Consider the following 24,515-nt stretch of genomic DNA (forward strand, 5'->3'; position numbering starts at 1 on the left):
GACCGCCTATTGTATCTCCCACTTTCTGCATCAATGCTGCCGACGCCTCGAGCATCTTTGTGGTGGATGCCTGCCGCTTTTGAAGCTCCGTTAACTCCCGCACATAAAGGAGGAGCATGGCACTCCTCTCCTCCTTGAGCTCATGGAGCTCCACATTCCTTGGCCCTGAGCTCTGCATCCTTGGCCTGGAGCTCCTGTGTCAGGCGCCTCACCTCAGACTCCGTGATCTGGTGCGCCGCCATGGAACCAGTTACAAGCAATGGGGAGAGGAAGCAAAGGGGTGAAATGCCTGAAAGGCAATGCAATCTATGGGAAGGCGGAGGGAACTAGCCGAGGAGCAGGGTGAATCTTTTGGTTTTCACCATGGGAAAACACCAGTCGACGACTTTCACATCATGGAGCAGTGGGTTTTACAGGCGGAGTCATCATGACTAATTGCTGACGCGCGTGCTCCCGTCAATGAAAAAAAATAGAAATCCTGCCGCGCCTGCCGCACCCAAAGACCAGACCAACGCCGCGGTGCATATTTAAAGTTACCTGCCGGCAAGGGGAAAAATGGGTGAAAAACAAATATGGCGGCGGCCTAGCTAATCGGTCGCACTGTCCCAATTAGCTAGCCACCATGCTTCACTGATGTACTCGACGATAAAGGTGGGCTTTTGTGATTTGATGACTCATTTACTTGCTTCGGCGCTATGACCAAGGAGGACCCACAAAATGCACGGTAGGGCGTCCCACATCTCGGCAAGGAAGAAAATATGCATACACCACCCGGGAGGACCCAGAAACCGTGCATAAGATGTGGCACGTCTCGACATGGAGGAAAAATGTGCGTGTAAAAATATACTGTATCAGATGTACTACCTATGGTTCGACCTCGGGACCCAGCCAGTCGGTCGAAAACAGCCCACTAGGCACACAACTTCATCATGCTAACGCGAAGGATAGATGTGGTTAGCTCCGTCTCGACCATCCACAATGTCTCTTGTTCTAGGCAATTCCTCTATTTTCCAAGCATTTTTTTGTTATAATAACACCACGGCAAGCTCGCGCCGCTCTTCTTGTGTGCCGTGCATCTAAAGGTTAGGTGATGGAGAGGAGAGATCACAGACATGGGTGAGGGAGTCCTGGATTAGGGGGTCCTTGGACTGCCGGACTATGTACTTGTGCCGGACTATTGGACTATGAAGATACAAGATTGAAGACTTCGTCCCATGTCCGGGAGGGACTCTCCTTTGCGTGGAAGGCAAGCTTGGCGATTCAGATATGTACATTTCCTTCTCTGTAACGGACTCTGTGTAACCCTAGCCCCTTCGGTGTCTATATAAACCGGAGGATTTAGTCCATAGGGCAACAACAATCATAATCATAGGCTAGCTTATAGGGTTTAGCCTCTACGATCTCGTGGTAGATCAACTCTTGTATTACTCATATCATCAAGATCAATCAAGCAGGAAGTAGGGTATTACCTCCATAGAGAGGGCCCGAACCTGGGTAAACATTGTGTCCCCCGCCTCCTGTTACCATTAGCCTTAGACCCAAAGTTCGGGACTCCCTACCGGAGATCCGCCGGTTTTGACATCGACAATGGGACTGTCACGCCCAAGATGCGACCCTATACAAAAGGAACTCGAAGGTCCCACCAAGGATAGATGCGCATCTTAAAGACACTTTTGCAAGGTGGATATCATTACATCAAACCATTACATAATAGTTGGGGATACATACATAAGGCACAAACGCCCAAGGATACATCAACATCATATAAGAGATCAACATCCGTCTATGGATGGAACACAAACAGAAACTCAAACAGTATCCACCCTGCTAGCCCAGGCTGCCGACCTGGAACCTATCCCTTGATCGAAGAAGAAGTAGAAGAAGAACTCCAAAACAAGTAACATCGCTCTCACATCAGGATCATCGCATAACCTGTACCTGCAACTGTTGTTGTAGTAATCTGTGAGCCACGAGGACTCAGCAATCCCATTACCATGGGTATCAAGACTAGCAAAGCTTAATGGGAAAGGAAGGGGTAAAGAGAAGCAAATAAGAGCGAGAAGAGAAGCAAATGAACAGTAGTGAAGCTAGCAATGATCAAGAGGTGATCCTGAACTCCTACTTACGTCAAACATAACCCAAAGACCGTGTTCACTTCCCGGACTCCGCCGAAAAGAGACCATCATGGCTACACACACGGTTGATGCGTTTTAATTCGGATCTGGTGTCAAGTTAGCTACAACCGGACATTAACAAATTCCCATCTGCCACATAACCGCGCGCACGGCTTTCGAAAGTTTATACCCTGCAGGGGTGTCCCAACTTAGCCCATGATAAGATCTCGCGATCAAAGAAGGATATACCTTCTCCCAGGAAGACCCGATCAGTCTCGGAATCCCAGTTTACAAGACATTTCGACAATGGTAAAACAAGACCAGCAAAGCCGCCCGATGCGCCGACAATCCCGATAGGAGCTGCACATATCTCGTTCTCAGGGCAACACCGGATGAGACATCCTACGAGTAAAACCAGACCTCGAGTTTCCCCGAGGGGGCCCCGCAGTCTACTCGGTTCGGACCAACACTTAGACAAGCATTGACCCGGGGGGGCTAAAATAAAGATGACCCTCGGGTTAATTACTCCCTAGGGAAATGTAGGTGGTGGTGAGGCAAATGGTAAAACCAAGGTTGGGCCTTGCTGGAGGAGTTTTATTCAAAGCGAACTGTCAAAGGGGTCCCATAAATCACCCAACCGCGTTAGGGACGCAAAATCCGGGAACATAACACCGGTATGACGGAAACTAGGGCGGCAAGAGTGGAACAACACACCAGGCATAAGGCCGAGCCTTCCACCCTTTACCAAGTATATAGATGCATTAAAAATATAAGAGATATTGTGATATCCCAATCATAATCCTGTCCACCATGGAGAAATCTTCAACTTCACCTGCAACTAACAACGCTATAAGAGGGGCTGAGCAAAGCGGTTACATAGCCAAGCAACGGTTTGCTAGGGAGGGCGAAAAAGTTAGAGGCTGATATGGCAATTTGGGAGGCTTGAAGAGCAAATGATAGGTAGCGCAGCATAGCGATAGAATGAAGCAACTAGCATAGCAATGATAGTAATGAGATCCAGGGTAGCGATCATCTTGCCTGAAATCTCGCAAGGAAGAAGAACGAGTCCATGAAGAAGATGAAGCCACGAAGACGAACCAAGCGTAGACGAACAGATCCTCACGATCGCAACGAAACAGGAACTAACTAGAAGGAGCACAACCGGAAAGAAGCAAACAACAAGGTAAACACACAACACATAGACATAGCATGATGCACAATCAAGTATGATGCAAGTCCGTTTTAAAGAGGCGTGGCATGGCAAAATGCAAAAAACAATACTACAAGTTAAGTGGAGCTCAATATGCAACGAGTTGCATATTGACGAAACACCACATTCGAGTTATTTAGTTCACTCCCGTTTAGACACACAACAACATTAAATGTTGTCAAACATGGCAAGAGGTGAAACATAATAAAACTACCTATCTAGGCAAGTTTAAATGAGGCCGGAACAACAAACAACAATTCCGGAAAAATCCTCATGTTCATATTTTGAATTTGGTACTGTTCTGCCCTAAAACATATTTTAATTTTTTTAAACAGGAAAATAAAGTGGACCAAGTTAATCTATGCATTTTTCTACCCCATATACATATAAAAGAACATTTAAAACCGAGCTACGGTTATTTACTTATGAAATAAATCATGTTAGCATGGCATCTATGCAAATTAATACAAACAGCAATTTTAAATATTTTAACATGGATGAAAGTTGGATATTGTGAAACTAGATAAAATTCTAAGCATTTTACATATATAGTTTGTTTAATTTGGATGCATGCATGATTAGTTATTAGCAAAACAAAACATGGGCATTTTCTGAAATTATGCAAAAGGAAAAAAAATAAAACAACAGGGGAACATGGGCTAAGCCAGCCACTGTCAATGACGAGTGGGCCCTGGTGCTGAGGTGGTAGGAGTGTGGCCGCGTGGGTGTGGAGAGGAGTGTGTGTGGATAGACAGAATGACGAGGGGGTCCCACTGTCAAAGAGGGGGCAGAGGCAAAAATTGGGGAATATGTTCCCGAGGGGATTCGAACCAGGGTCTCCCCGGTAGAACTCCATGGCCCGATCCACTGCGCTGCTGCTGCTGATGTTGGAGGGATGGGGCACGGCCCCTTTTGATCTAGCCCCACGGCGGACAGGATTCCTTCTCTGCAACAGAGAAGCCACCGACGGCACCGGCGGGCAACGGTGAAACGGCGGGGCCCAGGAAGCGATGGCGGGTGTGCGCGTTTGAGAGGAAGATGCGCTGGGCGACGCATGCGTACAAAGGCTCGAGCATGAGCTCATGCTCGTCTCGGGCATGGCACGACAAGGCGGATGGCAGCCGCAGCTGCTTGTCGGTGTCGTGTGCGTGCGTGCATGCGAGGCTTCTGCGGGTGTTGGTGGAGTGTGGACTCGCTGAAGATGCATAGTTTGGATCTGAACCAAGCGGTGCAAGACAAAGAGACAGGGCCGCTTGCAGGTCGAGGCGCTCGGCCACGGCCACGGCGGAGCGTGCAGGCGTGCAGCAGCGTGCGAGGAAACTGTCAAGGATGCGAGCATAGCATGGTGTGCGTGGACGCAGCTACGGACAGAGAGCGAGGTGCTCTGTTTCGCGCGCAAGGCGAGGGTACATCAACAAGTCTCTGACATAAACAGATCGAGGCCGAACAGAAACAAACGACGCCAATGGAGAGCGAGGAGGGGCGGCTGCTCACCGGGGTCCCGTAGGACAAGATGAAGAGGCCGGGAGCACAACGTCAGAGGCGTGAGGAGGCGCTGATCATGGCGGCGTTCGGCTCCATGAAGAAGAGGAAGCAGGGGAATAAGACGGCGACGTAGTGGAGGCGACCTGGTGCGGGGAAGACGCCTGAACGGACTCAGTGGACGTAGAGGAAGAAGATGGACATGTCGGAGACGATCTTGACGCCCACCGGCTGCGAGAACGACGACAGACGCTGGCAGGGTTTTCTCTCGGGTTCTCTGTTCTTGGAGAAGAGAAGAACAACGAGAGGAAGCAGAGGGCTTGTGGCGGCAGCGGGAGGGGAAGAGGGAAACCCTAGGGCGCGGGCTTGGGGATTTATAGGGGAGTGGGACGTGCTGGCCTCGACGTCCATGAAACAGAGCTCACGACGTTGGCGCTCCTGAAGGCAGAGGAGGGAGACGGCGCTGGAGCGGAGCAGGTGGCCGTTCGGCTCGGCTGGGCCGGGGAAAGAAAGGCCCAGGTGGGCTGCGGGGAGTGAGTGCTGGTGGGCTGCGCTGTTGCCACTGCTGCTTCTCTTCTTCTCTTTTCTTCAGACAGAAAACAAGACAGAAAAGCACAGGAATAATGGAGAGGGTGGAGAGAGATATGAGGATATCCCTGGAGTCCAGAATTTGTGCAGAATTTTAATAAATTGCTTTGGGCATTTTTAAGGATATAAAAAATAATTCAAGTTTGAATTAAATTCAAACTTGAGCCATTTTTAACCCAACCAAAACACTTTCAAATGGGCTGAAAATTAGCAGAGAGGATGTAGGCAAAGTGCAGGATTTGTAGGGAAAAAATGAACATTTATTGAGGACAGAAAATGGCACTAGCAAAAATGAAAACAATAAGAAGGAAGAAGGAGGTGTTGATGCGTGGGTAGATTTGAGAGACATAGCAAGGGGTTTGGTCACATGCAACATGCATAGAGCATGACAACATCATGAAGAATGTGATGCACATGGTGATTATGATGAAATGCAAAATGACAAAAGGCACAATGCAATGTAAACAATGATGATCATGAAGCAAGAAGCAAATATGACAAGGCACTCAACATGATCATGGCAACAAACATAGGGAAAAGAAATATGCAAAACAACTATGACAAAGCCACACACAGTAAACACACGGCAACAACTAAAATAAATGGAAGGAAACTCGAGCATCGGTCTCGGGGCGTCACAGGGACCCACCAGTAAGTGAGTCAACTGTCATGCACGTGTTAACGAGCCACTCCCTCTACGCTACCCAACGTAATACTGTATAAAATCAATTTATGTGACAAAGCCAACAACCATTGCTATTTCAAGCTATCGACTTATGCTTTGTAGTCTAAGTTGCCAGTTCGAATCTCGTCTTTCATATTTGTTAGTTTTAGGTCCAAATTTGATCAGTGACAAGTGGGACCCCCGTGTGTCGTTCCGATATTTTAGTGTAGGATTATTTTTTTTGCACAAACACTTTGCGCAGTTAGACAAGTTAGGACACCTGTTACACATATTTTGCAAGTTTAGGAACAAAAATGATAGCGGCATAGAATATCACATCCGCCCCGTAGCTTAGAGGCTATGGTGATATGAGTTTTTACGTCGTTGGATCTAAGATCCAATGGCTTGGGAGTAGTATTTGTAATCATGCGCAATTTCAAACTCTCCAAGGTTTTTTTGCAAATAAAACATTCAGGCTTCGTGTGTGCCGCTGCATCTGGGATCCAGCGGCTCCCAGTAGCTCATATTAGGTGCTCCCCGTAGATTAATTAGCCTCTATGGTGACACGAGCATCTAGGTCGTATGATCTGTGATCAGATGCCACATGCGTAGTACATGTACTTTCTGTGCAATTCCCAAACTTCTTTGAGGCCTATATTGCAAAAACATTCAAACCTCCTACTGTGAGCCGTTAGATCTCCCGGGAACTCATATCACCATAGAATCTACAGTGTGGGAGCACCCCATATTCTCCCGTGCGAGAAAACATCAAGTCCTCTCGTAGCTTGGAGTGCTATGGTGCTACAAGCTTCGAGGTTGTTCGATCTGAGATCCAATAGCATCTGAGAAGTCTTTGTGCTTGTGAGCAGTGGCCGAACTCTTTAGGGGCTTTTCTGCAAAAAAACATTCGAACCACCAAGGAGTTCTTGGATCACACATCCAACGGCTCCGAAGAGCTTGTATCACCAAAGCATCTAAGGTGTGGTAGCACATGATATTCTTACATACAGGAGAATATGAGGTCCTCCTTCATCTTAGATGCTACGGTGATACGAGCTTCGAGGTCTTTGGATATGGGATCCAAGGGCATATGGTTAGTTTTTGTACAAATTGTGTGCAATTCTCAAACTCATTAAGGTTTACTATAAAAATATTAAGACATCCTGTGAGCTACTATATCTCAGATCTACAAACTCCAAAGAACTCGTATCAACATATAGCATCTAAGGTGTGGGGGCACATCTCCCGGGGAGGGGGGTGCACAACAAATCGGTGTTTGGAAGGGTGGGGACAAATATAATGTTCAAAAAATATAATCTAAACAATACTAAATAGAGCTTCACAATTTTATCTAAGGTCGAGGGGTTAACCACCAACAGTCTACATAGCTCTACCTATGAAAGAGGTGTAGTATGAGCGTCTATGTATGTGAGAGACGACGTGAAAAAGCAAGGTCAATCGAGTCATTTATAGGGGGATAGATCGAGGGAGTGTGGCCTAGCGTACACTCAAATGTTAAACACGATACACCGAGATATCGTGCGGCGAAGCTGTGGTGAGGACTGGAGGGAGATAGTTACCGAGAGAGTGGCGTAGATAGACTTAGTGTGTGCGCGTATGTTGAAGGTGTTTTACAAAGGCAACACATGTGTCTTGAGAGAGAGAGGGAGAGTTTGTCATAGAGGGCACGACTAGGTTGTGTGTTTGAAATACATTTGTTGAGAGTGTGAGGGCGGGAATGACATAAATGGAGATCGAAACGTGAAGATCAATAATGAGTGCACGTGTGTCGAATACTAATAGCTCTATTAACAAACAAATACATCAATCGATACATGAAGTATGTGTGTGTGCCACTGCATCTTGGATCCAGCGGCTCCTAGTAGCTCATATTAGGTGCTCCCCGTAGCTTAACTAGTCGCGACAGTGATACGAGCATCTAGGTCGTATGATCTGTGATCAGATTCCACATGCGTAGTACATGTACTTTTTGCACAATTCCCAAACTCTTTGAGTCCTATATTAAAAAAACATTCAAACCTCCTACTGTGAGCCGTTACATTAAAAACGTTTGCATTTCCATGCTTAAAATCTGAATGTTTGGGATTTATAATTTCTGTTTATTTTATTTCTATCTCGTATGAATGTAAAGTCGGAGTCAGACTGAATGGAATCCATGGTTTGATCAATTGAATGTTTTGTTAGAGCCGTATCAAATTATATATAAAATGTCATCAAGCCACATGTATTCCTTCTCATCGCAAACATTTCATATTAAATACCACGTCAATTCCAAATACTTTTTTAGGGAAGTCAATTCCAAATACTTGTAGGGCGTGGCCAGTCCCCTTGTTTGAGGACTAGGCGATACATCTATTTATCCATGCATTTAGTTATTACGGAGTAGCAGATAAATAGTACTACAACTAGTCTAACTTGTTCGTCATGGTCACTTTTGTTCCTAAACTTGTTACATGTATAATACTACTAGTACATGAGACTGGTGCCATAACTTGTGAACGTGTCCAGATATGGTCAACGACAACATCGCCCACGCGTTCTCCGTGTTTGCCCGTGCATCTAAACGTAGAAGGGGAGGAGAGAGAGATCAGACATGGAACCCACCAGTGAGTGAAGGCGAATAGTATGTGCTAATGAGCCTGTCCCACTAATGTACTAAAATTAATATTAAAACATGTTATCCATTAAATAGGCTGTGGTAATATTAAAACATTATATCAACAAAGAGCACTAGTAGAAAAAGGGTCAAATGTGAGGCACATTAGTCCCGGTTTGTAACAGAACCGGCACTAATGTGTCCATTAGTGCCGGTTCCAACGGCTAGGCAGGAGGAGCTCTTTAGTACCGGTTCGTGGCGAACCTTTAGCACCGGTTCGTGCCACGAACCAGTATTAAAGGGGTGGTGGCAGGCTGGCGTCAGGCCGGGGCCCCACGAGCCCCTTTAGTCCCGGTTTGTGGCACAGACCGGTACTAAAGGGCCAACCTTTAGTACCGGTTCGTGCCACAAACCGGCACTAAAGGGGTCTAACCTATAGTCCCGGTTGGAGACACAAACCGGGACTATATGGCAATTTTCAAACTTGGAAAAATCATAACTAAATCATCCTAATTCAGAAAAATACATATAATATATCAAAATTTGTAGAACAAGTTTTCCGTTTCGACAATTTTTTAAAATCTCAAAATTCCAAAGGGAAAATAGAGTTTTTGGACGTTTTTAGACGTTTTGTGCCTTTAGTGCTAGGGTTTAGATTTCAGAGTTTAGGGTTAGGTTTTATGGTTTAAACCCTTAGTTTTTACTGTTTAGCATAGAGTTTCCGACGTTTTAAGTCCCGGGTTTAGGGTTTAGGACAATTTTTGAAATGACAAAATTGTAAAAGGAAAAAAGATATGCTCTAATTTATGTTTTTTTAATTTTGGTTAAATCTGGTCAAACTATGGTCAAACTACTGATTCAAGAAGTATTAATGTTGCTACATAATTATTAAAGAATATTAGTGTTACTAAATAATTATTTCAATTTTTTGAATTTTTGTCAAATCTGGTCAAACTGTGGTCAAACTATGGTCAAACTGTGGTCAAAGTTATTCAAGAAATATTAGTGTTACTAAATGTTTTTTAGAATAATAGTTCCAAACTCAAACAGTGAAACGTGTGACCTAATGCTCAAGCTAAACTGCTGAGGGTTAATAGGATTGACAGCTTACATTTGTCAGGAAAACAACAAGTGCAGACTTGGAAACGAGGGAGAATAGAACTCGAAAGTTAAGCGTGCTCAGGCTAGAGTAGTGAGAGGATGGGTGACCATCCGGGAAGTTAGATGATTTGGAATGATGAGGGGTGATTAGAGATTATATATTAAATTGAGTAGTGGTGAGGGGTGATTAGAGATTAGAGGTTAAAATAATTCAAAAAATTGAAAATCGAAAAAAAAATATTTTTTACAAAATGTTCAAAAAAATTTCAAAAAATACCTTTAGTACCGGTTACCAACCGGTACTAAAGGTCCCCCATACCACGGCGCGAGCTCACTCCACGTGGTTGCCCTTTAGCACCGGTTCGTGTTGAACCGGTACTAAGGGGGGGGGGGGGGCTTTAGTGCCCACACTTTAGTGCCGATTATGGAACCGGCACTAAAGGGCCTTACGAACCGGTGCTATTGCCCGGTTCTACACTAGTGGAGGTACAACAAACGGTGCTACTGTGTTGCCTATTGACGTGCGGCTTGAAGGCCTTGGTCGCATGTTCTATCCTTGTCCTTTTTTCCTTTTTAATTTATATATGGATCCAAATTTGTTCCATGACAGGTGGGCCTCTTGGTGTGTAGTTTGTAGCACTTTAATTTATGGGTTGAAATTTGTTCCATTACAGGTGGACTATCAGTGTGTAGTTTGTAGATTATTTGTAGTAATTAAAGAGAACAATAGAGTTTTTTGCAAAAATACCATGGTGCAATGTGGAAGGTGAGAAAGGACGTGCGAGAGAGCGCTGGCCGAGCCAGAGGGAAATCAATTGGGGGAGGTGCGGGGGTTGCAACAGTGTTTGGAGTAGTTGTGGGTCGAGTGCTATGAAAATATAATCTAAACCCACCGGAATAAATGCCTTTACAAATTAATCAAAGGTTGGAGTCCCCCTCGCAATGTAAAGAGTTCCGGCTCTGCGAGAGATGGAGAGGTAGCTTCAATGTGTGGAAGACACGGCGTGGAAAAGCGAGGTCAATCGAGACACGGAGAGATAGAGAGATAAAGTGATTGTGGTCCGGCATTCGTTGAAAAGATATATATTCTCTTGAGAGATATTGTCCGACTGAGCTTTTGGGAAGGGCGAGGGCTGTAAGATAGAGCTTGAGAGATGATCTAGTCACGGACATGTAGACATATTTTGTGCGTGGGAGGAAGCAAGGTCGATCGATACATATATAAAGGGATAGAGATTGAGCGAGTGTGGGTCCTCATGCGATCGAAAGAGTGAGACAGGTTGTAGAGTGTGACCTAGATAGACAATCTGTGTGAGAGAGTATACAATATGAATATGTAGAATTGGGCTCAAACATGGAGATATGTCGTTTCTGTCTGAGAAAGAGCAAGGTCATTCGACACATACATAGAGAGAGAGAGAGAGAGGGAAAGAGAGATAGAGAGGGCAAGAGAGAGACAGAGATTGAGCGGGCGTGGCCCGCCATGAGGCTGAAAGAGTAGGGGCGGCTTGGATGGACTGACCTAGATAGACAATCTGCGTGAGAGAGTATAGAGTGTGTCGATCGAGGCCCGAACAGGGAGATATATCATTTGTGTGTGAGAGAAAGCGAGGTTAATTGAAGCTTAGATAAAGAGAGAGAGATTGAGTGAGTGTGGGCCGCCAAGCGGAAGAAAGAGTGATACAGTCTCGAACGACTAACCTAGAGAGATAATGTGCATGCGTGCCCGAGGGGGGTCTAGATAGGCAATGCATGTATCTAGCGCGAGAGGGTGGGAGGGAGAGAGAGATCTCAGCATGGTGTGCAATGGCAGGTGTGTGAGAGAGATGCATTTGGTAACGGAGTGGAAAAGGGGGTTGTGTAGTTGAGAGAGTTAGAGATCGAAACATGGAGAGAAAGAATGAACGTGTGTTGGAAACCAATAGCTTTCTAAGGTGTTTAACTACTAGGAAAATCCTTATACACAGAATATTACCAGCAGCGCGCTTTATAATATGGCGCTACTGCTATTTAGCAGCAGTGCGTGCCACAAAAACGTGCTGCTGAAAGGAACATAACAGTAGCGCGTCCTTTGTAAACCGTGCTACTGTTATAATTGCCATGACCTTGCCGTCAAGCTACTTATAGCAGTAGCGCTGTATTAGAAAGCGCGCTACTGCTATTGATGTTAGCAGCAGCGCCTTTCGATACGACTCGCTACTGCTAAGTTCAGTCCACAAGTTTAGTCCCACCTTGCTCTGTGAACAGGGTGTTTACCACCTTAAATATGTTACTTCTAAAGCTATCACAACCTCTTGGTCTTCATTGAACTCTATGTGTAGAATTTGTGGCCGCAATATGAGTCTTCTCCGGTTCCTACCGGGAGAGGACTCATATTGATAACTCAGATTGTACACAAAAAGATCATTGATGGCCAATGTATTTTTGCATTGATGGCCATTTTTTCATGCTTACACTTAGAAGTAGCGCTTTTTATATGAAGGCGCTACTGCTAGGGCATTTAGCAGCAGCGTGTTACCAAGATACACACTACTGCTAAAGCCATCCTATCACTAGGCCGCCCCTCACTCTCCTCTCTCTGATCCAAGTCACTCTCCTCCGCATCGGCCCTGTCATCTGCCCCCGCCGCATTGTCGCCCCCTCCCTCCTCCATTCCGCCGCTGGCCGTTGCCCCTCCCTCCTCCATCCCACCGTCGGCCATCGCCCCCTCCCTCCTCCATCCCGCCCGGCCGTCGCCCCCTCCCTCCTCCACCCCATCGGTCGTCGCCCCCTTCCTCCTCCATCTCGTCGGTCGTCGCCCCCCTGCCATCACCGCCACTGAGGTAGCTCCTCCTACCTCCCTCCTCCTCCCTCCCCATCCTTCCCGCATGTTCCCTCCTTCCTCCCACTCCTCCCTCCCTCCTTCCTACCCCTCCTCCTTCCCTCCTTCCTACCCCTCCTCCCTCCCTTCTCTTTGTTCTTGTAGAATGTAGGTAGTTTAAAAGTAGATTTTAGAATGTAGACATTGTAGAATGTAGGTTCTGTAATAGAATAATTTTTTAGCCTATTTGAGGTGTTTTGAATAGAATAGGAAATTTCAGGTCTTTTGATTAGAAATTTTAGTAATGGAAATTTTTAGTTGGTAGAATTTGAAAAAATGTTCTGTACTTGTTATATTCTAAACTTAGGGCATATTTGTAGGGTTTAGTAAAAGAAATAGTAATAGTGGATGATGATGTAGATGTTTTAGGTATTGACCATTTTGAATAGATGATGATGTAGATTTTTTAGTACAACTAGTTTATTTAGTGTTGCTCAAGAATTGCTCATATGATGTAGATATAAACATGTATATCTAGTGTTGCTCAAATAGGATATGTGCTTGCCCAAGTGACCATTTTTGCAGGTAACAGCTCTGAGTGGCCTATGTTTTGACGGAGTGTTTATTAATTTCCGTTCAGGAAAATTTCAGGCGCTGGATATGTCCTTTTTTAGCAAAGGTCATGCCGAATTTTCCCACTGAAGTGGATGGTTAATCCTTTTCTAATATTGCTTTAGAAAAATGGAGACACCACCACCACCACCACCATGTCGACTGTGCAAGTCAAGATGCGCCAGTGGCCTTGCAACTGGCATGTTGTTCGACATCTACTTCCAGCCGAGTTTTCTTCCTGCGGCGGTAACAAAATATATGAAACTTGTAACAACTATTTTGTTTTTAGTGTTATTGGCACTAATGCATTGTGTATATATCATTGTTTATACACAGATTGTCCCATGCAATGTGAGGTTGGAATTCAACAAGCTGACTGGAGACACTATGACCTTTGAGGCTACTGGGGGACCCTACACTATGGAGGTTGAGAAAGGACGAAATATGTCACAGATCGGAGGATATGAATGGAACCGTTTCATCTCCCACATGGGTATCACTGGTGGTGAGTTGACCAGGTTCTTCTTCACAGCAGAAAGACCCAAGCTGTCTATCATTTATCTCAACACGGATGAAGATTATGAGGACCCACTTGATGAAGCCATCTATACTCGAAGAATAAGGCTGAGCGAGGACGAGGTGTGCAATCTATGGGACATAATTCCGCCACGTGCTGACTTTGTCGGGGTGCCATTCATGACCCACCTGACAAGTACCATGGTTGATCGGTATGTTATGGTATGTTATACTTAGTGTACAATCCGATTACATGCTTACTTAGTAGATTCAAGCATAGTAGAAATGTAGTACTGTTTTTCATAGTGTAGAAACCTATACTTAGTAGAAATATATTTGCAAGAGTATGTGCGAGGCTACTTATTAATTGATATCTTTTTCTTATTCAGACATTGCCAAATAGCCTATCTGTGAGTTGTGGTATCGAGCCTGATGAAGAAAGCTCTGCTGGAATATGCCTTACCGCAAGGGGCTCCGTCACCACCTATGCGTACGGTGTGGACACGGACGGTCGCACACACTTCAGCTCGGTTGGGTGGAAGAATTTCCTCGTTGGCAAGGATCTTCGTATTGGACAAGCCATCCTAGTTACTGTCAGGAACACCCACTGCCATGGCTTGAGGATGATGGTCGTCGTTGATATCATCTAGAACTACATATGTGTGTGTGGCTGTATGACTACCCCTAGTAGACTGCTATATGCTTTATGACTGTCGAGTACTTCTTATCATATATGCTCCTATATGAAACATATATGTGTGTGAGGATGCATGTTGACTATATCTGAGTACCTATAATGCTTAATGATATTGTATGACTACTGTATGACTATACGGTATTGTGGTTAATGATATTGTTATTTGGTATATGTGAAATTGTAGTTTATTGAAACGAGGTACTGTTCTAGATCAATAGGAAGCAGGGAAAAATGTTGAAAGATAAAGCAGTAGCGCGGGCAAAGAAGAGCGCTACAGCTACTTATTAGTAGCGCATGTTGGAAAACCGCTACTTATACGGTCAATACAAGTAGCACGGGTACATAGAGCGCTACTACTATCTCTGTTAGCTGTAGCGCCTTATTAGTAGCGCGGCCACCCGCGCTACTAATAGCGTTAAAACCCACGCTACTACTAGGGTTTTCCCTAGTAGTAGAAGAGGAAGATTGATCGATGCAGGAAGTTGTTTGTTAGGACCCCGATCCTAAGTCACACCGATCTAGCATGTAACACATCATATCACTTTGCGGCCTCACGCACGGTATTCCCACGGGTGCCACCTTACCTGGCCCGGGACCATTTGCGCCTTTTGGCTCACGTATATGATAGTGTCGCTAGCATCCGTATGACAAAGAACCCGGGCCGACATGACTAGTCGTAAACCCAAAGTGGCACTAACTTACAGGGACAGACATACATGACCCAACAACGAATGTGTCCGTCATCAGCGAGTGAATCCGGCCTGTAGCAGCTGGGCTAACAGGACTCTGGAGAATCCGTACTGTAGCAGGCTAACAGGACTCCGGTAGACACTGGGTGACATTTCCCCATAGGGACAGACACAGGAACGAAGAAGGACACATGCCGGCCAGCCTAAGTGTTTCGGAGTAGTAGCAAGCTACCAAGCTCAGTGGAAGCACTAGGAGACATTTCCCCATAAGAGAGGCTACCAAGAATAAACAACTAGTTTGTCGGATCCCGCACATACCAAGCATTTCAATAGCATACACACAATATGCCCAATATGCCCAAATACAACATGGCATCACAATAAGACTCTACGACTCAAAATATTTACTCAATAGGCTCCGAGGAGCGAGATATTACAAACATGGGTCTCATGACCCAACATTCAGAGCATACAAGTCAAAGCACAAACAGAAGCTTAACAGGTGTGAGTACAGACATCTACAAATGAAGAAGGCTGAGAAGCCTGACTATCTACCAGATCTTGTCGAGGGCACAAGACCGTAGCTGAGGTAACAAGCTAAACGTCGAAGTCCATGCGGAACTACTAGCGAGACTGAAGTCTCTTTGCATAAACATAAATTAAGCAAACGTGAGTACAAATTTATCCAGCAAGAGTTACATCAAAACTATCTACATATGCATCATTATCAACAAAGGGGGTGGTGGGGTTTAACGGCAGGAAGTCAGCTTTGACTCAGTGGCTATCCTGAATTATGACCGCAAGTAACTCTTTTGAGGTGGCGCACACGAGTCCACATATTCACCATATCAATACACCACTACGGACCCGCTCCCATCTCCCTACGAGAACGCCATCCATAGCACTCACGCTTATCTTGCGTATTTAAGTGTATCCACGTTAACTTGTCTATGAACTGTATAGGCAACCTAGATGCCCTTTATCGCTGGCCGGCTATTCGAATAGATCATATTAACCCTACTAGGGTGTACTTCATCACACACGCTCTCGCCACTTACCGCCATGTACACGTCATGTATCTCGGCAACCTTCAAGTGGAAGCCTGGCGAGGGTGTCGGCCATGACCTGACTAACCACGCAAGACTCTAGTCTAGGTTTATTGCCTATTCGGGTTCCATCCGTAAGAAGATCCGACCGGGGTGTCGCTCACAGCCCTAAACGATGTGAGCAAGGTTCCCAAGCCCACCATCCGGGTGCCACTAGGTGCATCATGCCACTACACCTAGTCTATCCCAAGTCCACCTGTACCGGGTGCCACTTGGTAGACTACTAGCACTACCTACAAACACCAGAAACTAGTTGCAACTCCTGGACAGAGATCAGGCTGATTAATAAGTCGAGAGGGGTCGAGTTACCGAAACCCAATGTGTGGTAGTAACTGTCATGGATCACAAACACAGAACTCAGTTCTTGAGGACAATATCAATGAGACAACCCACCATGTACTCCTACATCGACTCTCACCGCTACGTTTACCAAATCGTGTTCACACACTTAGCTCACATACAGTAGGACATGTTCATCACCATTCCAACTCATCCCCAATGAATCAGACCTGACTCAACTCTAAGCAGTAGCAGGCATGACAAACAAGCATAAATGAGTAGGCACATCAGGGGTCAAACAACTCCTACTCATGCTAGTGGGCTTCATCTATTTACTGTGGCAATGACAGGTCATGCAGAGGAAAGGGGTTCAACTACCACATCATGTAACCGTTGAATCGTTGTTGTCCTAATGGAGTAATAGAGAGCAGGAGCGAGAGATTGGGATTGTATCGAAATGAACAAGGGGGTTTTGCTTGCCTGGCAATTCTGAAGATAATATAGTTTCTTCATCGGTGTCATCAAACTCATCATCGAAACCACGTCTATCGACAGGGAACAAATACCGGCAACACAGAAGGAAACACAATCAATGCTTTGCAACAATTATGATGCATGATTATGACATGGAAATATGATGTGATTTGGCCTAATGCAACTAGCAACAGGTTAAATGAAGTTGGTTTGAACCCAAGGTTCAAAATAAAACTCCATGTGTGATGTATTAAATGCCCTATAATTGATTTGTCCTAAACAGTAGCCATAAGTTGTTCTAACATGCACGAAAATGCCGTAAACAGATTCTTTGGATTTTTCTAATAATTTTTAATATATAAATTATTTTGTTTGGAGTTATGGTTGATTTTCTATGATTTTCAGAAGTTTTGGGCATTTTCTCAAAATAAATAAATCATTTAGATTTATTTAAATTCTAGAAAAGGCTTTACTGCATCAGCACTAGGTCATGCTGACGTCATCTGGTCAACTGGGCCGGTCCAGTCAAACCTGACCAGTGGGGCCCACTAGTCAGTGACACACTGGGCAAACCCGATCAAATCCAGCGCTAACTGGGTTTCACCGGATGTGGGGCCCGCTGTCAGTGGCAGTGAGGTGGCTGATTAGGGTGGATTAGCGCTAATGACGACCACATCGGATGCGCCGGCGGTTAGATGACTGCGAAGACCCAGAGCGGCGGTGGCTCGCCGGAGTTGCGCTTGGGGCTCCCGCTTGCTACGATAAGGGCATCAGAAGGGAGCCCTTGCTCACCCGCATCCAGGGAGCACGCGGCTGGGCGTGGGGTGGCCTGGTTCACCGGCGGCGAGCTCATCCGCCATGGCTGGAACACGGGGATGAGGCGGGCGAGGCTGTGACTCACGGGGTCACCGGATGAAGTGCTCTACGGGCTCCTGGGAACTCCAGGAGATCCACTACGCACCCAGATGCGACGGAAGCGAGCCATGGCTGGGTCGGTGACATCACCGGCGGCAAGGAGTTTGCGGGTGTGATGGGGAGGTAAGATAGGGGTTGAGCGCGAGGAGGGGAACAGGGGGGAAACGGAGAGAGGCTCACGGCGAGGAGGATAGTGCAGACGGCGGGGCCAGGGACGCGTTGGTTGCCGCGAACCAACGGTGAGGTATCCGGTGGTCAGAGGTTGAAGATGAGGTTGGGGATGACGCTGCAGGGCTCCCGCGGTCGCGTGCATCAGCGTGTAGCTCCAAGGCATCGTGGCGGAGCTCGTGGTCATGCTGGTTTAGCGGGTGGTGGCCGGTAGCCATGGCTACGGCGACGGCGTGCTCTCGGTGCTCACAACGAAGGGAGGAAGAGAGAGCCGGGGAGGGTGGAGAGCTCAAGAGAGAGTGAGAGAGGGATCCAGGGGTTGCGTGGCGGTCTTAGCGGCCTCCAGAAGCAGCGGCAAGCAGGAGGTGGCCTGGGCGTGGGCGTGCGGGTGATACGTCTCCAATGTATCTATAATTTTTGATTGCTCCATGCTACTTTATCTACTATTTTCGACTATATTGGGCTTTATTTTCCACTTTTATATTATTTTTGGAACTATCCTATTAACTGGAGGCCCAGCCCAGAATTGCTGTTTTTTTTGCCTATTTCAGTGTTTCGAAGAAACGGAATATGAAACGGAGTCCAAAAGGAATGAAACCTTCGGGAACGTGATTTTCTCACCGAACGTGATCCAGGAGACTTGGACCCTACTCCAAGAAGTGCTAGAGGCGGTCACGAGGGTGGAGGGCGCGCCCCCCTACCTCGTGGGCCCCCTATTGCTCCACCGACGTACTCCTTCCTCCTATATATACCTACGTATCCTCGAACGATCAGAACAGGAGCCAAAAACCAAATTCCACTACCGCAACCTTCTGTATCCACGAGATCCCATCTTGGGGTCTGTTCCGGAGCTCCACCGGAGGGGGCATCCACCATGGAGGGCTTCTACAACAACACCATAGCCCCTCCGATGAAGTGTGAGTAGTTTACTTCAGACCTTCGGGTCCATATCTAGTAGCTAGATGGCTTCTTCTCTCTTTTTGGATCTCAATACAATGTTCTCCCCCACTCTTGTGGAGATCTATTCGATGTAATCTTCTTTTTGCGGTGTGTTTGTTGAGACCGATGAATTGTGGGTTTATGATCTAGTATTATCTATGGAAAATATTTGATTCTTCTCTGAATTCTTTTATGTATGATTGAGTTATCTTTGCAAGTCTCTTCGAATGATCCTTTTTGGTTTGGCCAACTAGATTGGTAGTTCTTGCAATGGGAGAAGTGCTTAGCTTTGGGTTCAATCTTGCGGTGTCCTTACCTAGTGACAGAAAGGGTTGCAAGGCACGTATTGTATTTTTGCCATCGAGGATAACAAGATGGGGGGTTTTATCATATTGCATGAATTTATCCCTCTACATCATGTCATCTTGCTTAAGGCGTTACTCTGTTTTTAACTTAATACTCTAGATGCATGCTGGATAGTGGTCGATGAGTGGAGTAATAGTAGTAGATGCAGAATCCTTTCGATCTACTTGTCTCGGACGTGATGCCTATATACATGATCATTGCCTAGATATGCTCATAATTATGCTCAGTTCTGTCAATTGCTCAACAGTAATTTGTTCACCCACCGTAGAATATCTATGCTCTTAAGAGAAGCCACTAGTGAAACCTATGGCCCCCGAGTCTATTCTCATCATATCAATCTCTATCGCTTTATTTACTTGCTTTGTTTTTACTTTGCCTTTTACTTTTTACTTTGCATCTATCTATCAAAAACACCAAAAATATTATTTATCATCTCTATCAGATCTCACTCTCGTAAGTGACCGTGAAGGGATTGACAACCCCTAATCGCGTTGGTTGCGAGTAGCTATCGTTTTGTGTAGGTACGAGGGACTTGTGTGTGGTCTCCTACTGGATTGATACCTTGGTTATCAAAAACTAAGGGAAATACTTACGCTACTTTGCTGCATCATCCTCTCCTCTTCGAGGAAATCCAACGCAGTGCTCAAGAGGTAGCAAGAAGAATTTCTGGCACCGTTGCCGGGGAGGCTCACGCAAGCAAGTCAACCATACCAAGTACTCATCACAATCCCTATCTCTCGCATTACATTATTTGTCATTAGCCTCTCATTTTCCTCTCCCCCACTTCACCCTTGCAATTTTATTCGCCCTCTCTTTCCCAATCTCCTCTCTTTCCCGTTTGCCTTTTTCCCGTTGCCTTTCTATTTGCTGGTGTGTTGGATTACTTGTTGCCATGGCGCAAGATAATACCAAATTGTGTGACTTCTCGAATACCAATAATAACGATTTCCTTAGTACTCCGGTTGCTCCTCTTAATAATGATGAGTCTTGTGAAATCAATACCGCTTTGCTGAATCTTGTTATGAAAGATCAATTCACCGGCCTTCCTAGTGAAGATGCCGCTACTCATCTAAATAATTTTGTTGATTTGTGTGATATGCAAAAGAAGAAAGATACAGATAACAATATTGTCAAATTGAAGTTTTTTTCCGTTTTCACTTAGAGATCGTGCTAAAGTTTGGTTTTCATCTTTGCCTAAATATAGTATTGATTCTTGGAACAAGTGCAAAGATGCTTTTATCTCTAAGTATTTTCCTCCCGCTAAGATCATCACTCTTAGGAACGATATCATGAATTTTAAACAACTTGATCATGAGCATGTTTCCCAATCTTGGGAAAGAATGAAATTAATGCTTCGCAATTGCCCTACTCATGGTTTGAATTTATGGATGATCATAGAAATTTTTTATGCCGGATTGAATTTTTCTTCTAGAAATCTTTTAGATTCGGCCGCGGAAGGCACTTTTATGGAAATTACGTTAGGAGATGCTACCAAATTGCTTGATAATATTATGGCTAATTATTCTCAATGGCACACCGAAAGATCCTCTAGTAAAAAAATGCATGCTATAGAAGAAATCAATGTTTTGAGTGAAAAGATGGACGAACTTATGAAGATGTTTGCTCCTAAAAATACTCCTCTTGATCCCAATGATATGCCTTTATCTACTTTACTTGAGAATAATAATGAAATCTATGGATGTGAATTTTGTTGGTAGGAATAGTTTTGGAAACAACGCGTATAGAGGGAATTTTAATCCTAGGCCTTATCCTAGTAATCCTTCTAATAATTATTGAAATTCCTACAACAACTCTTATGGAAATTTTAATAAGATGCCCTCTGAATTTGAGAGTAGTGTTAAAGAGTTTATGAATTCACAAAAGAATTTTAATGCTTTGCTTGAAGAGAAATTGCTTAAAGTTGATGATTTGGCCAGGAACGTTGATAGAATTTCTCTTGAAATTGAGTCTTTAAAGCTTAGATCTATTCCTCTTAAGCATGATATCAATGAGTCTCTCAAAGCCATGAGAATTTCCATTGATGAGTGCAAAGAAAGAACCGCTAGGATGCGTGCTTCCAAAGATGCCTTTATTAAAGCGTGTTCTTCCAATTCCTATGAAAATCAAGATGAAGATCTAAAAGTTATTGATGTGTCCCCTATCAAATCCTTGTTTTGCAATATGAATCTTGATGAAACTGAATATGATCTTCCTTTACCTAGAAGGCGTTCTAAGAATTCAGAGTTTCTAGATCTTGATGATGAATTTGATGAAAGTGGGATTGAAAGAAATACAAACTTAGTTGTTACTAAACCCACTATTTTAGATCTCAAGGAATTTAATTATGAAAATTGCTCTTTGATTGGTTGTATTTCCTTGTTGCAATCCGTGCTGGATTCTCCTCATGCTTATAGTCAAAATAAGGCCTTTACCAAACACATTGTTGATGCCTTGATGCAATCTTATGAAGAAAAACTTGAGTTGTAAGTTTCTGTCCCTAGAAAACTCTATGATGAGTGGGAACCTACTATTAAAATTAAAATTAAAGATTATGAGTTTCATGCTTTGTGTGATTTGGGTGCTAGTGTCTCTACTATTCCCAAAGCTTTGTGTGATTTGCTAGATTTCCGTGATTTTGATGATTGGTCTCTAAACTTGCATCTTGCGGATTCCACTAGTAAAAAACCTATGGGAAGAATTAATGATGTTCTTATTGTTGCAAATAGGAATTATGTGCCCGTAGATTTTATCGTTCTTGATATAGATTGCAATCCTTCATGTCCTATTATTCTTGGTAGACCTTTCCTTAGAACGATTGGTGCAATTATTGATATGAAGGAAGGGAATATTAGATTCCAATTTCCCTTAAAGAAGGGCATGGAACACTTCCATAGAAATAAAATAAAATTACCATATGAATCTATCATGAGAGCCACTTATGGATTGCCTACCAAAGATGGCAATACCTAGATCTATCCTTGCTTTTATTCCTAGCTAGGGGCGTTAAACGATAGCGCTTGTTGGGAGGCAACCCAATTTTATTTTGTGTTTTTGTTTTTGCTTCTGTTTAGGAATAAATAATCCATCTAGCCTCTGTTTGTATGTGGTTTTATCTTTTAACTAGTGTTTGTGCCTAGTAGAACCTATAGGATAACCTACGATGATAGTTGATTTGATTCTGCTGAAAAACAGAATGTCACATCCCTAGTTCTGGTATGCACTAGGCTAGCCCTTCCATGTGAGCATCATGTTTAAATTCAAATGAAACTTGAATTGAGGAATTTTCAAAAGCCTCAGAAAACCTCTAAAAATAACCAACATTTAAATCTCATAAAATGAGTCCAAGAAAATGTTCCTGTTATTCTATGAAAATATTGGCGTGAGGTAAAATTCAAACCAATATTTTCAGAGTCACAGAAATAATTTATTTTGGGTCTTTGATTTAAATCAATAATATATTTGGGTTGGAATTATTCCTGCTATATAAGAAATAATGTTCAAATATTTTGTAAGTTTGCATGTGACCTTGGACTAGCTCTCTGAGCTCACATAAAAATTACAGAAAGATTTAAAATGGATTAGTCTCCAAACTAAACCAAACCAAAATAACAGAAATAGAAAAACTAAAATAAAAGAGAGAGAGAGAGAACTTACCTGGCGCTCACCTGGCAGCCCAGCTGGCCCGGCACTGTAGCTAAGGCCTAGCCCACCAGGGCGAAGCGGTCGCCTTTAACCTCTGCCAGTAGGCAGAGGCGTGTCACCGCGCGCGCGATCGCCGTGGCCAGCTCCCTGCCTGCTTCCTCCACCCTGACTCCTCCAGATGCGCCACGGAGACGCCCAACACTCCCTGCACCCCTCTCCCCTCTCCATGGACCTTTCTCCCTCCTCTGCTCTCTCCCTACGATGCCACCGAACACGCCCACCGCCGCCGTTCGCCGTTGCCGCGACCACCGCCGTCCCGACGATGCCCCGAGCTGCTCCCGACCTCCTGCGCCTCGTCACCAACGTCCTCACCGAGCCATGCGACTGGAAGACCCCCGAAGCGCCGTCCCCGACCCCTTCTTCCTCCTCGGGTCACCGGAGATCGTTGCCGCCGATTCGTCGTCCATAGGGCCTCTTCGAGCTAGCTTACCCCCTCTCCGACCGTGCTGTGAGCTCCTCTTCCTCTCCCCTAGCTCCTGTGCTCGTTTGGCCTCCGTAGCCGCCGTCTCCACCGCGCCCGAAAGCTCCCTGCCGCCGGCCATGGCGTCGTCGTGGCTAGAGCCACGGTGGCTCGAAGCCAAGCTCACCGTTGCACTCAGCGCACCACCAGGAGTCCGTAGCGCCCACTAGCTCCCCCTGCCTTGCACCGTAGCGCCGAACCCGTCGTTGCCCAAGCTCCGGCCGCCGCCCCGAGCTCGACTCCGGCGAGGTCACTTCACCGCAGCCTCTCTCGCTTGCTCCAATGGATGCGCGAGAGTGCCAGCTCTCTGTAGGTGGTCTCGGCTGCTAATTTGGTCGTCGGAGGGAAATATCCGAGCCTCTCCGCCGTCTCGGCCTCGCCGGCGGCTCAACGCCGGCAGGTTTGACCTGCTGACCAAGTTGACCCCGGGTGGGCCCAGTTTGACCCCTCTGGGTCAATGACAAATGGGACCCGCCTGCTAATTAAGTTAGGATTAGGACTAACTAAAAATTAGTTAGACTAATAACACTGACATGCGGGACCCACTGGTCAGTTTGACCTGGACCGCCCCGTTGACCTGTTGACGTGACAGTGACATAGTGCTGACGTAGTTAATCATTTTCTGGATTTAATCTTTTTAGGAAATTCCGGAAAATAGTACAAACTTCTAAAATTCATAGAAATTCAACCGTAACTCCAAATGAAATAAATTATATATGAAAAATGATCAGAAAAATCCAATCTATCCATCCGTACCATTTTCATGCATGTTAGAACAACTTTTGTTCACTGTTTAGGTCAAATCAATTAAATGACATTTGAATAATCACATATGGAGTTTGAATTTGAATCTTGTATTCAAACCAACTTCATTTAATCTGTTGCTAGTTACATTAGCTCAAATCACAGCATATTGCCATGTCATGATCATGCATCATATTGTGCATTGCATTGATTGTGTTCTTCCTTGTTTGCCGGTGTTTGTCCCCTCTCAATAGACGTGGTACCGACGATGA

The sequence above is a fragment of the Triticum dicoccoides genome, chromosome 5B (assembly GCF_002162155.2).
Source record: "Triticum dicoccoides isolate Atlit2015 ecotype Zavitan chromosome 5B, WEW_v2.0, whole genome shotgun sequence".
NCBI classification, from domain to species: domain Eukaryota; kingdom Viridiplantae; phylum Streptophyta; class Magnoliopsida; order Poales; family Poaceae; genus Triticum; species Triticum dicoccoides.